At 39.4% G+C, this 10,285-nt stretch overlaps 1 long non-coding RNA gene across 1 annotated transcript; it reads left to right on the forward strand.

The window, feature by feature from the left end:
- LOC110433466 lies at positions 701–3,863 on the forward strand. Its single transcript, XR_002450893.1, has 5 exons — positions 701–1,179; positions 1,531–1,636; positions 2,160–2,232; positions 3,023–3,072; positions 3,538–3,863. It is a non-coding gene; the product is annotated as an uncharacterized LOC110433466 (long non-coding RNA).

The raw sequence follows: 10,285 nt of genomic DNA on the forward strand, positions 1-10,285 counted from the left end.
CACTGACTACCTGGCCAGAAAATTAACAAGATGAATGATTGTCTAGTTGGGGCAATCGTTTCCTAGGAACGTCCTCCAGACAAGTCATCATCAGGGACATCAAAAATAAAAACAAAAAAAATACATACAGACTAGATGACATCGCGTGTATCTATAAATAATCTAGAAATAAAAAATAAACATATAAAAAAGAAATTAAAAATGTATAAACATAAAAAGATAAGAAAATAAGAAAGAAAAATGACAAAAATAAGTACAAGCAAGGAAAAGAAAAAACTTAAAATTAAAATTGAAATTAATTAAATAAAATAAATATAGTAAAAGAATAAAGAATATGAAAAGAATGACAAAAATCCAAAAAAGGAAAAATGAATTAAAGGAAGGAAAAAGAAAAGTAAAACATACAATATAAAAATTAAAAACAGAAAAATAAAAAAACACAAAAAAGGAAAATGAAAATTAAGGTAAAGGAAAAAAATAGAAGATAATAAAAAAAGGAATAAAAGATGAAAAATAATAAAGAATAAAAGATGACGAGAATAATACAATAAAACTAAAAATAAAAGATAAAATAAAATAGGAAAACAAATAGTAAAAATGAATGAAAAGAAAAGAAAAGAAAAAAGAAATAAAAAAAGAAACGTTTGCTATGGTGCATATGTCTAGCGTTACCGGCCAATGGTCATACTTGAGTGCGTATGTGAGCGGCTCCACGCTAGAAGTAGGTCGCGGTAGCTTGCATCGGAAGGGAGCGGAAGATTTCCGCAAACTCCCGCAGCCGTCTCTCCCCCGCCGTCCCTCTCTCATCCCCCACCGTCGCACCTCCCCTCTTCTGCCGCCACAGCACCTCCGTCCTCCCCGGTTCCCCCAACTGCGACGACACTAGGGAGGCCGAATCTGGTTGGAGGAGGCCAGCCGGAGAGCAGGCGCTGGGCACGACACTCGATGGATCTGGCTTGCATCAAGGTTCGGCAGCGTCCGCCGAGCGTGTGCGGAGGAAGATCCATGGAGCTCCCCTCCCCCGTCTTAGCACAAGCCGCGTCGCCTCGTCTCCTCCATGCCACACATGCTGCGCTCACCCCCACCTTCCCTTCTCTTCTCCAGCGACCCGGATCCCACATCTGCGGCACCAGTGAGCTCCCCCGATGAGTCCTCTGCTTCCCAGAGCTCAGCACGCAGGTGGGTCCAGTGAGTTGTGCAGAGGGTCTGGTTGTGCGTGTGCCCGCTGGCGTCGTGCGGGCAGATCCATGGAGCGGCTACTAGCTCAAGTTTGGATTCCGTAGATTTACCATTTTGGTTTAAGGTTTCAGGTCTAACTATCAATGGTTTAGGAGAGAAAAGGTCCTAAAGTTTAGTAATTTTGATCCCTAACTCAGAGTTCAGATTTAGATTTTTGTTTCAGCAGTGTCTATTCTATGATCATTTTCTGCTGATTTATTTAGTATATAACTAATTCATTTTGCCTCGAGGAAATAGCTTGCTGAATCATAGAATTTTTAATTCTAAGATAATGCATTACTACTTTTCTAGGTGTGTGCTGCTATCAAAGTTAAGGCATCAGTTATCATTTGCTTGACCTATTCCGAGTGGGCTGCAATGTATATACAAATATATATTGCTTGTACAGGGCTGCAAGGTGATCTTACTTGTTCAATTATTACAAATGTTCTTGTTTCCACATGTATAGCTTTGCTCTTCACTTTAATCATGTAGTCATGCATCTTAGGAATAAATAATAATTGCTTAGAAACACTGCCCTTCATATTAAGACCATGGATAATAATTACTTAGAAACACTGCCCTTCATATTAAGGTACTTGGGAAGAGCAAGAACCATGCAGACTAATAACTCATTGAAAATTCAGTTCCATTTAGTATGTCTGGAAATCACTTGTAGGGTTTGCTAATATGTGGATGACAGCAGCAAATGCACCTTTAAGATCCTGGCTTAATTAACAAATACTTTATTAGTACATGATACAGATCACATGGCCCAACTGGATTATTGTCGAACTGGTAGCGGATTACTTGGACAACCTTTCCGTTTTGTTTTTGTGGGTACATCTAGTTTTGTGTTTTGTGGAAAACTAAAGAGGGCTTTTGCTAAGCCTCCACATATGCATTTACTAATATGCTTGTCTTTTATGCTGTGAACAAAGGTGCAAGAATTTTGAAATTGGTGGAGACAATGCAAGAAGGGCAAGGGAACATATGTACCTTCGAAAATAAATGGTATGCCTTGGCTTGTGAATGTGTCCTTATATTGTTTGACTCTTGGGAGGAGCTGCTAGCTTTTGAGTGAAGAGCTGATACATTTCTGGGATGAACACTGGGTAGCTGTATGATGAATCCATCCATGTGACTTACTAACTGATCTCTTGGTTACTAACTGTAGAGCCCCTTAGCTATATTTCTTCCAATATATTCTATTTCAGAAAACACCTCTTCTTTAGAATTGAGATCTCTTGGTTCAATTATTTTGAATCCTGTTATTTGCAATTATTTTCCTACATTATTATCAGCACATAGAATAGAAAATTGAAAACTAAGTAGAGGGAGCATCCTACATGCAAGTAGCAGCACATAAACAGCTTGGCTCTTATACTTCTCAATTGAGCCGCGATAGTAGCTAAGGATCAAATTTAAATAACAAATTTTAGTTTTGTTTGGAATTTAAATATGGCTGTTGTTATAGCCCATGTCACAATAGGACAGGACTTGGATAGATTTTCTTACAAATTAAATGGTCTGACGAGGTTAAGCATTGAGAACTGTATGAGACAGACGTAGACATAATTTCTACTAGTTTAGTTTGTGATGGCCTCTTAGTACTAGTCTGTGCGTAACTATGTGAGACATATTGTAGATACGGTCACATTTATCTACAGACCATATGGATCCTTGCTACTAGTCTGTGAGTATATAGGTGGTACTTCTTGTGCAGTAAGAATATGAATCAGTATGTAGTCTCTGATTATATAAGTAGTATGAGCTAATTCTTGGTGAACTATTTTTTTTACAGATATGCACACATCGGACCATGAAGATTTGCACTGGGACCTACATAATTGGGTGAGCATGTCTTTTTATTTGGTACTATACTCTAGTGATAGATGAATAGCTAGGGTGGTCACTATCATATTATAGTGTTCATTGACACTAAGTATATTTGTCACTGGAGATCATCCACTACCTGTTGTTTTGTAGAAATTGAGTACAATGACATTTCTTACATTTATTATGTCTTTATGTTTTGTTGTAGCCTATGAGTAGTTCGCCTACATTAAGCTGAGAGAAAAGGAAGTAGCTAGGACATATATGTATTGCCATTTTTTATTTATTTCTATAAAGCAACCATCACATTTCCACAATTCTAGTGTACTATGTAATCACTTATGGTTTAACAGACTTGTATTTTGATCATGAGAACTATCTGTGTACCGTGAAGTGTGAACTATGTATAATGATATTTTATATTGTACTGTACATTGTGTTGTGCCAAGTTTTCTTTTTGACCAAAGTTCTATCTTAACACAGGAATTTAAAGTGTTGACAAAGCCCATCGATGTGCACATGATTAGAGGAAGAGTTGTAAGTGGGCCATGTTCTTAGTGGCACAGGTCATCAACAAGAACTGAGAGTTCTACCCTCCTAGTTAACCATCAGTATGTGTGATTGCCATTATTAATATGGGTCGAGTGATGTAGTGTGTGACTGAATAAGTTAAGTCCAATGTTGTGATGGATTTCGAACAAGCTGTGAATCTGTCAATGAATTTGATGTAAATGTGGGTATGTTAAACTTGATATCTATTTGAAGAGCTTCTGTTATGAACATGTAGTAATGTATTGATGACTTTCATATGTATGTGCTGTGAACATTGTGGTATGTGGCTTTAATATGGCTCTGATGGCTTTCAGACGCGTCACTATTACGATCATGTGCGTCACTTGTTTATTGCTATTAGTGACATGCTGGGTTGTTATGAGTCACTGATATCTAATTATTAGTGACGCGTATTGTCAGTACGTGTCGCTCATACCTCCTTATTAGTGACGCGTGTTCCCACTATGTCTCACTCATATATCATTATTAGTGACGTGTATCCTCAATACGAGTCACTAATATGCCCTTATTAGTGACACGGTTTATCTATACGTGTCGCTGGTATATTGGTATCAGTGACGTGGTTTATCAGTATGTGTCGCTGGTATGTTCATATCAGTGACGCAGTTTTACACGTCACTAATTTGTCTACATCAGAGACGCAATAAAAGTGACGCGTCCTTTCCGCGTCACTAATGACCCTCTAGCCGCGTCACTAATTAGCTTTTCTGGCATAGTGTTAGGCCAACTACATACACTAGTATTGGTTTCAACAAGTATGGATTTATGATAGTGGATGACTACACTAGATACACTTGGGTGTTCTTCCTCTATGACAAGAGTGATGTTTATGAATTATTCAAGTCTTTTGTGAAGAGGGTGCAAAATGAGTTTCAAATCACTATCAAGAAGATTAGAAGTGACAATGGTAGTGAATTCAAGAACATAAGAATTGAGGAATTGTGTGATGATCTTGGCATTGGACATCAATTCTCTCCAACATACACTCCTCAGTCCAGTGGTGTAGTTGAAAGAAAAAATAGAACCTTGAATGACATGGCTAGATCAATGCTTAGTGAATACAATATTAGTCATTTATTTTGGAGTGAAGCTATCAACACGGCTTGCTATTGCAACCGTCTTTATAGCCATGGAAAACTTGGAAAGACACCATATGAGCCATTGAATGGACGAAAGCCCCACATTGCATACTTTAGCGTGTTTGGATGCAAATGCTACATTCTCAAGAAAGGCACTAGATTGAGCAAGTTTGAGAAGAAATGTGATGAAGGGTTCTTACTTGGTTATATTCCACCATGAGCAAGGCATATAGAGTTTGGAACTTGGCAAGTGGCACATTGGAAGATGTCCATGATGTTGAGTTTGATGAAATCGAAGGATCTCAATGTGAAGTTCAAAATCTTGATGATGTGAGAGGATATCAATTGGCAAATAGAATGAAGAAGATGGATGTAGGTGACATAAGGCCAAGGCACGTTGATGATGATAGTGGTGACATTCACATGATCAATCAAGAAGTGCAAATTGATTGAAATCAAGCTAGTACTAGTGGCTCTCATGATAATGATCAAAACCAAGGTCAAGCAAGTGGAAGCAAACAACTGCCAAAACTCCAACCTACAAGCATAGCAAGGGATCATCCATTGGATCAAGTCATTGGTGGTATTCAATGTGGTGTACAATCAAGATCAAGGCTAGTATCCTTTTGTGAGCACTATTCATTTGTCTCATTTGAAGAACCAAAGAGAATAGAAGATGCATTGAAGGATTCCGATTGGGTAAATGCCATGCATGAAGAATTGAATAACTTCACAAGAAATCAAGTGTGGGAGCTTGTTGAGAGGCCAAAGAACTACAATGTCGTTGGAACCAAGTGGATCTTTAGAAACAAGCAAGATCAAGATGGTGTAGTTGTGAGAAACAAAGCAAGATTAGTAGCACAAGGCTACACTCAAGTTGAAGGTCTTAACTTTGGAGAAACATATGCACCGGTTGCAAGATTGGAGGCAATTAGAATATTATTAGCCTATGCTTGTGCCCACAACATCAAGCACTATCAAATGGATGTAAAGATTGCATTTCTCAATGGATACAATAATGAGTTGGTTTATGTTGAACAACCTCCCAGTTTTGAAGATGACAAGAAACCCAACCATGTTTACAAGCTCAAGTGATGAGGGTCCGGCCCGATCTTTCGAGAGGTAATTGGTAAATTTATGAGGGTCATGCCCGATCTTCCAAAAAATAATTGGTAAATTTGATTGTGGAGAACTTGATGTTGGCGATCTGGCTTCAAATCAGCACGATTCGAACCCTACAACCATTACACCACTGCTCTGTTGGTTATCAACAAAGCACAACTTGATTGACCTCGCCAAGAAGGCTTTTCCTAAAAGCGAATCGAAGAACACAAGCAAGAAAGTATAAACACGCAATCTCAAATTGCAGATGTGAATGATGCAAATATTCAAATGAGGGTTCAAGAACTCGGTTCCAAAGGACTAATCGACACAGTGGAGGAGATCAAAAACGGGGCCCTGGATCACTGTAAAAGGATTTGTCACCACAGTTACAATGAACGATTCAGTTTCTCGATGGAAAACTAAACTCTAAACAAAACCTTGGTCTAAACAGCGGCGGTTGCATGGAATATAAAGTAGAAGTGACCTAGGGTTGGAGGCGACTAGGGAGAGGTGCCCACAACATGGGTTTAAGGCCCAAATTCGATACAAGATCAAGTTGGCCCAAAATAGGTGATGCAGCACCTTGTCGTGGACATAACGATTAATCCACGAAGGATCTGGAGCTGGGACTAGATCCAAAACGACAGCGTCGTTGTCCCCTTTCCAACGAGTCCAAGATCATCCTGTTTTGATGTGGTATGAAGAAGTTATGATCAAAACAATGATGACGTGTTTGCTGAATCCGAGAGTGACGTGGTAGCTGAGTTGGAGATGAATTCCAACTTAGAAAAGATGATGGTGTCAACGTATCCAGCGTGGTGATGTCCTCATCATCCTCCCCTTCTTGAATTAGAGTCATCCTCGACTCCATCTTGGTGATGTCCTCATCATCCCCTCCTTCTAGAATTAGAGTCGTCCTCGACTCTTTCCCATCAACAAACTCCTGCAAAAGGTTAGTGACAGCAGGCAATGCACAGGACATAATAGGTTGACAAAGCATAGTATAACATGGTGCATCTGGATTATCACATAATGCATCAGTAGTAGAAGTTGTAGCAAGTAAAGCACCTCCATGTAACTTATTTTCATTATTTTTATCAATGTCTGTGGAAGGTTTATTGTTAATCTCTTTAGCATGTTTAACAATATCAATTGGTGACAAAGACAGCAAAGTAATGTTCTTATTCTTATGTATGAAAGTGTATGTATTAGTTCTACCATGGTGTAAAGCATCAGTATCAAATTCTCATGGACGTCCTAACAAAATTGAACAAGCTTGCATAGGCACAACATCAAAATCAGCAGTATCATGATAACAACCTGTGAAGAAACTAATGCGGGCTGATTTAGTTACCTTTGTCTTACCACTATTATTGAACCTGTTGACACCGTTTTTGGACACGTTGTTGACGGTCCTTAAGTATCAAATTTAATTAACAAATAAACAAAGAAAAGGATCCAAATGAAATAAAGATCTAGACTTAGGGTTTTATCTGACAGAATTCCACGAGTTTTGGTGTTTGTCTATTTCTGCAGGGGGTTATCAGGAAATATGGAAGAAAGGCCCACATGTCAGGATTACGTAAAGATATTAACGTGCTGCGCAATTATTTTACATCTAGAAGACTCCAGAAGCCACGAGACCGAAGCGGAGGCAAAACGGGGCCAGACCCTGGGCGGCCGCCCAGTTGGTCAGGGCGCCCGCCCAGTTGGTCAGGGCGCCCGCCCTGCCCCTGAGTCCAATCAGGACTCTGCTTTGCGGGAAGTCTCCACCGACCTAAAGGATGAATCTAAACCATACAATCTATGTCGGTTTGATCCAAGGGCCCATATTCACTTGAAGGGACTATAAAACCAGACCCCCTGGCCCCTGGAGGAGAGAGCCTCTCAACCCTAATTCATTGTTCCATCAAGGGAGAAGAAGCCTCTGATCAAGATTAGAGCCACCACATCAATTAGATATCTAGATTAGCATAGCTACATAGGATTAGAACTAGAAGGAGTCAATCTTCGATTGGTTTCCGGATCTGTCAGGAGGATTCTTGGTAATTCTCTAATTGTGTTTCTAATTGCTTTCTAATTATCTTTGTTCTTCAATATTATGAATATGACTTTGTTCTACTTCAATATATTGCTTATGACTTTGCTCTATTTGCTTATATTCAAGATTATATTGTTCTTAGTTTGTCATAGTTATGTACTTGGCTTAGTTAGATACGATCTATATACATGCTTAGGATCGTATAGCGTTTATCCATCGGATCCATGGGTAAATGATAGATATTGTGTAGGCGTGGTGCTTATACCGTATTTATCTGCGATTGTACCCAATATGCCAGATCGTGGGGTAGTTCGTGATAGTGATAGCTTCATTGATTCTTATATAGTCCCCCTCTCGTGTATTGGGCTGGCAGAGCAACATTATTACAGGGGAGTGATTGCTATGTTTCTCATATTCCTTGCTAATATCACTATGCATGGGCGTAGTCTTGTCTCGCAATGATTGCTAAGTATGCTTGCACTGACTATGATATGCTAGACTATATAGTTAAGAATAACTTAGGGAATATTCTTGTAGTTCGTTCTAATACCATGCTAATGACTTTCTAGAGTATCTAATTGAGGTGCTTATCATATTTATTATGTGGCTAGATCAGATTAGTTATCCTTGTCACTATTATCATTTCATATATCTTTTATGTGACACTTATCCCTGTATGAAGAGTTAGATATAATGTTCTCAATTATACATGCAATGATAGATACTCAATCTCCTATTCTATTCTGTAATCAATAGTGATGATTGATTAATCCCTTCCCAGTGGTAAAAATATAAATAACGATACCTGGAATACTTCCCGGTTAAAATGCTGCATCGGTATTAATCTGTGCGCTTGCAGATCCCATTCATTATTTATTTAGAAGAGCAATTGCATATTTCAATACCGCGTCTCTTATGTCATACTGGGGATGACAACTTGGCTTAAGTGGTGTGAGGGATAGGTTTGGCATTTTTGGCACCGTTGCTAGATTTAGAACTTAGTCTACTTTTGGTAATGATGTTAAGAATACCCAACAAGCATCTTTGGCGCCGTTGCTGGGGAAGGTTGATTACCAATCAGGAATGGAATAAAAGATTTTGAGTTATCATTCGCATCACTAATATGATTGAGCTTATCTATTCTCTTATACAGTTTTACCCCGATATTTTTCTATTTTATCTATGCAGGGGAATGTATGAATAGAAGACATCTTCCAGGGAATTTTGTTGACGATCCTGAAGCATTATTCAAGAAGACGAGGGCCAAGCTAAAGAAATCATCAACACTTCACGAAGAAGCTTCATCCAATCAAGAAGATCACCGGAACTTGTCTTCAGAGTTCGAAGTCATGGCGAACAAATCAATCCGCGAGTTCTCAGCTCCCACTACGGACAACATCCGCACTGGACCTGCTGCAGAGATCGATGGCAACTTTGAGCTCAAGCCTGGACTTATCAACATGGTGCAATCCAATCAGTTCTGTGGGAAGGCACATGAAGATGCTAGTGCTCATTTACAACACTTCCTGGAGATTTGCAACACATTCACCATAGCTGGAGTTTCCAAAGACGCTATATTACTTCGCCTCTTCCCATTCTCACTGTTAGGAAGAGCGAAGCAGTGGTTCTACGCTACAAAGGAAAAGAATACTACGTGGACACTCTGCTCAACAAACTTCCTAGCTAAGTTGTTTCCCATGGGCAAGACCAATGCTCTCCGTGGGAAGATTACAAGTTTTCAGCAACAAAATGATGAATCTGTTCCAGAAGCATGGGAGCGCTTTCAAGACTACATCCTAGAATGTCCCCATCATGGAATGGAGAGTTGGCTATTGATGCAGACATTCTATCATGGGCTCAGCAACAGTGCCCGAGAGACCATGGATGCTGCAGCGGGAGGAGCATTCTTATCACTTACTATACCACAAGCCACAGCTCTTGTGGAGAAGATGGCGTCCAATCAAAGCTGGAATGAAGAGAGGACCCAGACACGCAAGAGAGGTGGAGGTATGCATCAGCTGAAGGAGGTAGACATGTTGTCTGCAAAGCTAGACCTGCTCATGAAGAAGCTCGATGATAAAGCTGGAGACAAGAAAGAAGTTATGCACATCTACGACTCTCACATGACTTCTGAGGAGTGTGGAGACACTGGACACTCAGGCAACCACTGCCCTGAGATACTTGAGGATGTGAACTACATCAACAACAACAACTACTACTACAACCGTCCTCAACAAAATCAAGGTTGGAATCAACAGAGGCCTAACTGCTCAGGTAATTATCAAGGTAACAATTCTTACAACAATAATAATAATTTTCCACCTTTGAGAGAGTTAGTGTCTAATCAAGGTAAGCTAATGGATAACCTATCTATGAAATTGGCATCTAATGATAAAATGCTAGAAAATATAAATAATAGAATGGATAATTTCTC

Source organism: Sorghum bicolor, chromosome 3 (assembly GCF_000003195.3).
Source record: "Sorghum bicolor cultivar BTx623 chromosome 3, Sorghum_bicolor_NCBIv3, whole genome shotgun sequence".
Taxonomy (NCBI): domain Eukaryota; kingdom Viridiplantae; phylum Streptophyta; class Magnoliopsida; order Poales; family Poaceae; genus Sorghum; species Sorghum bicolor.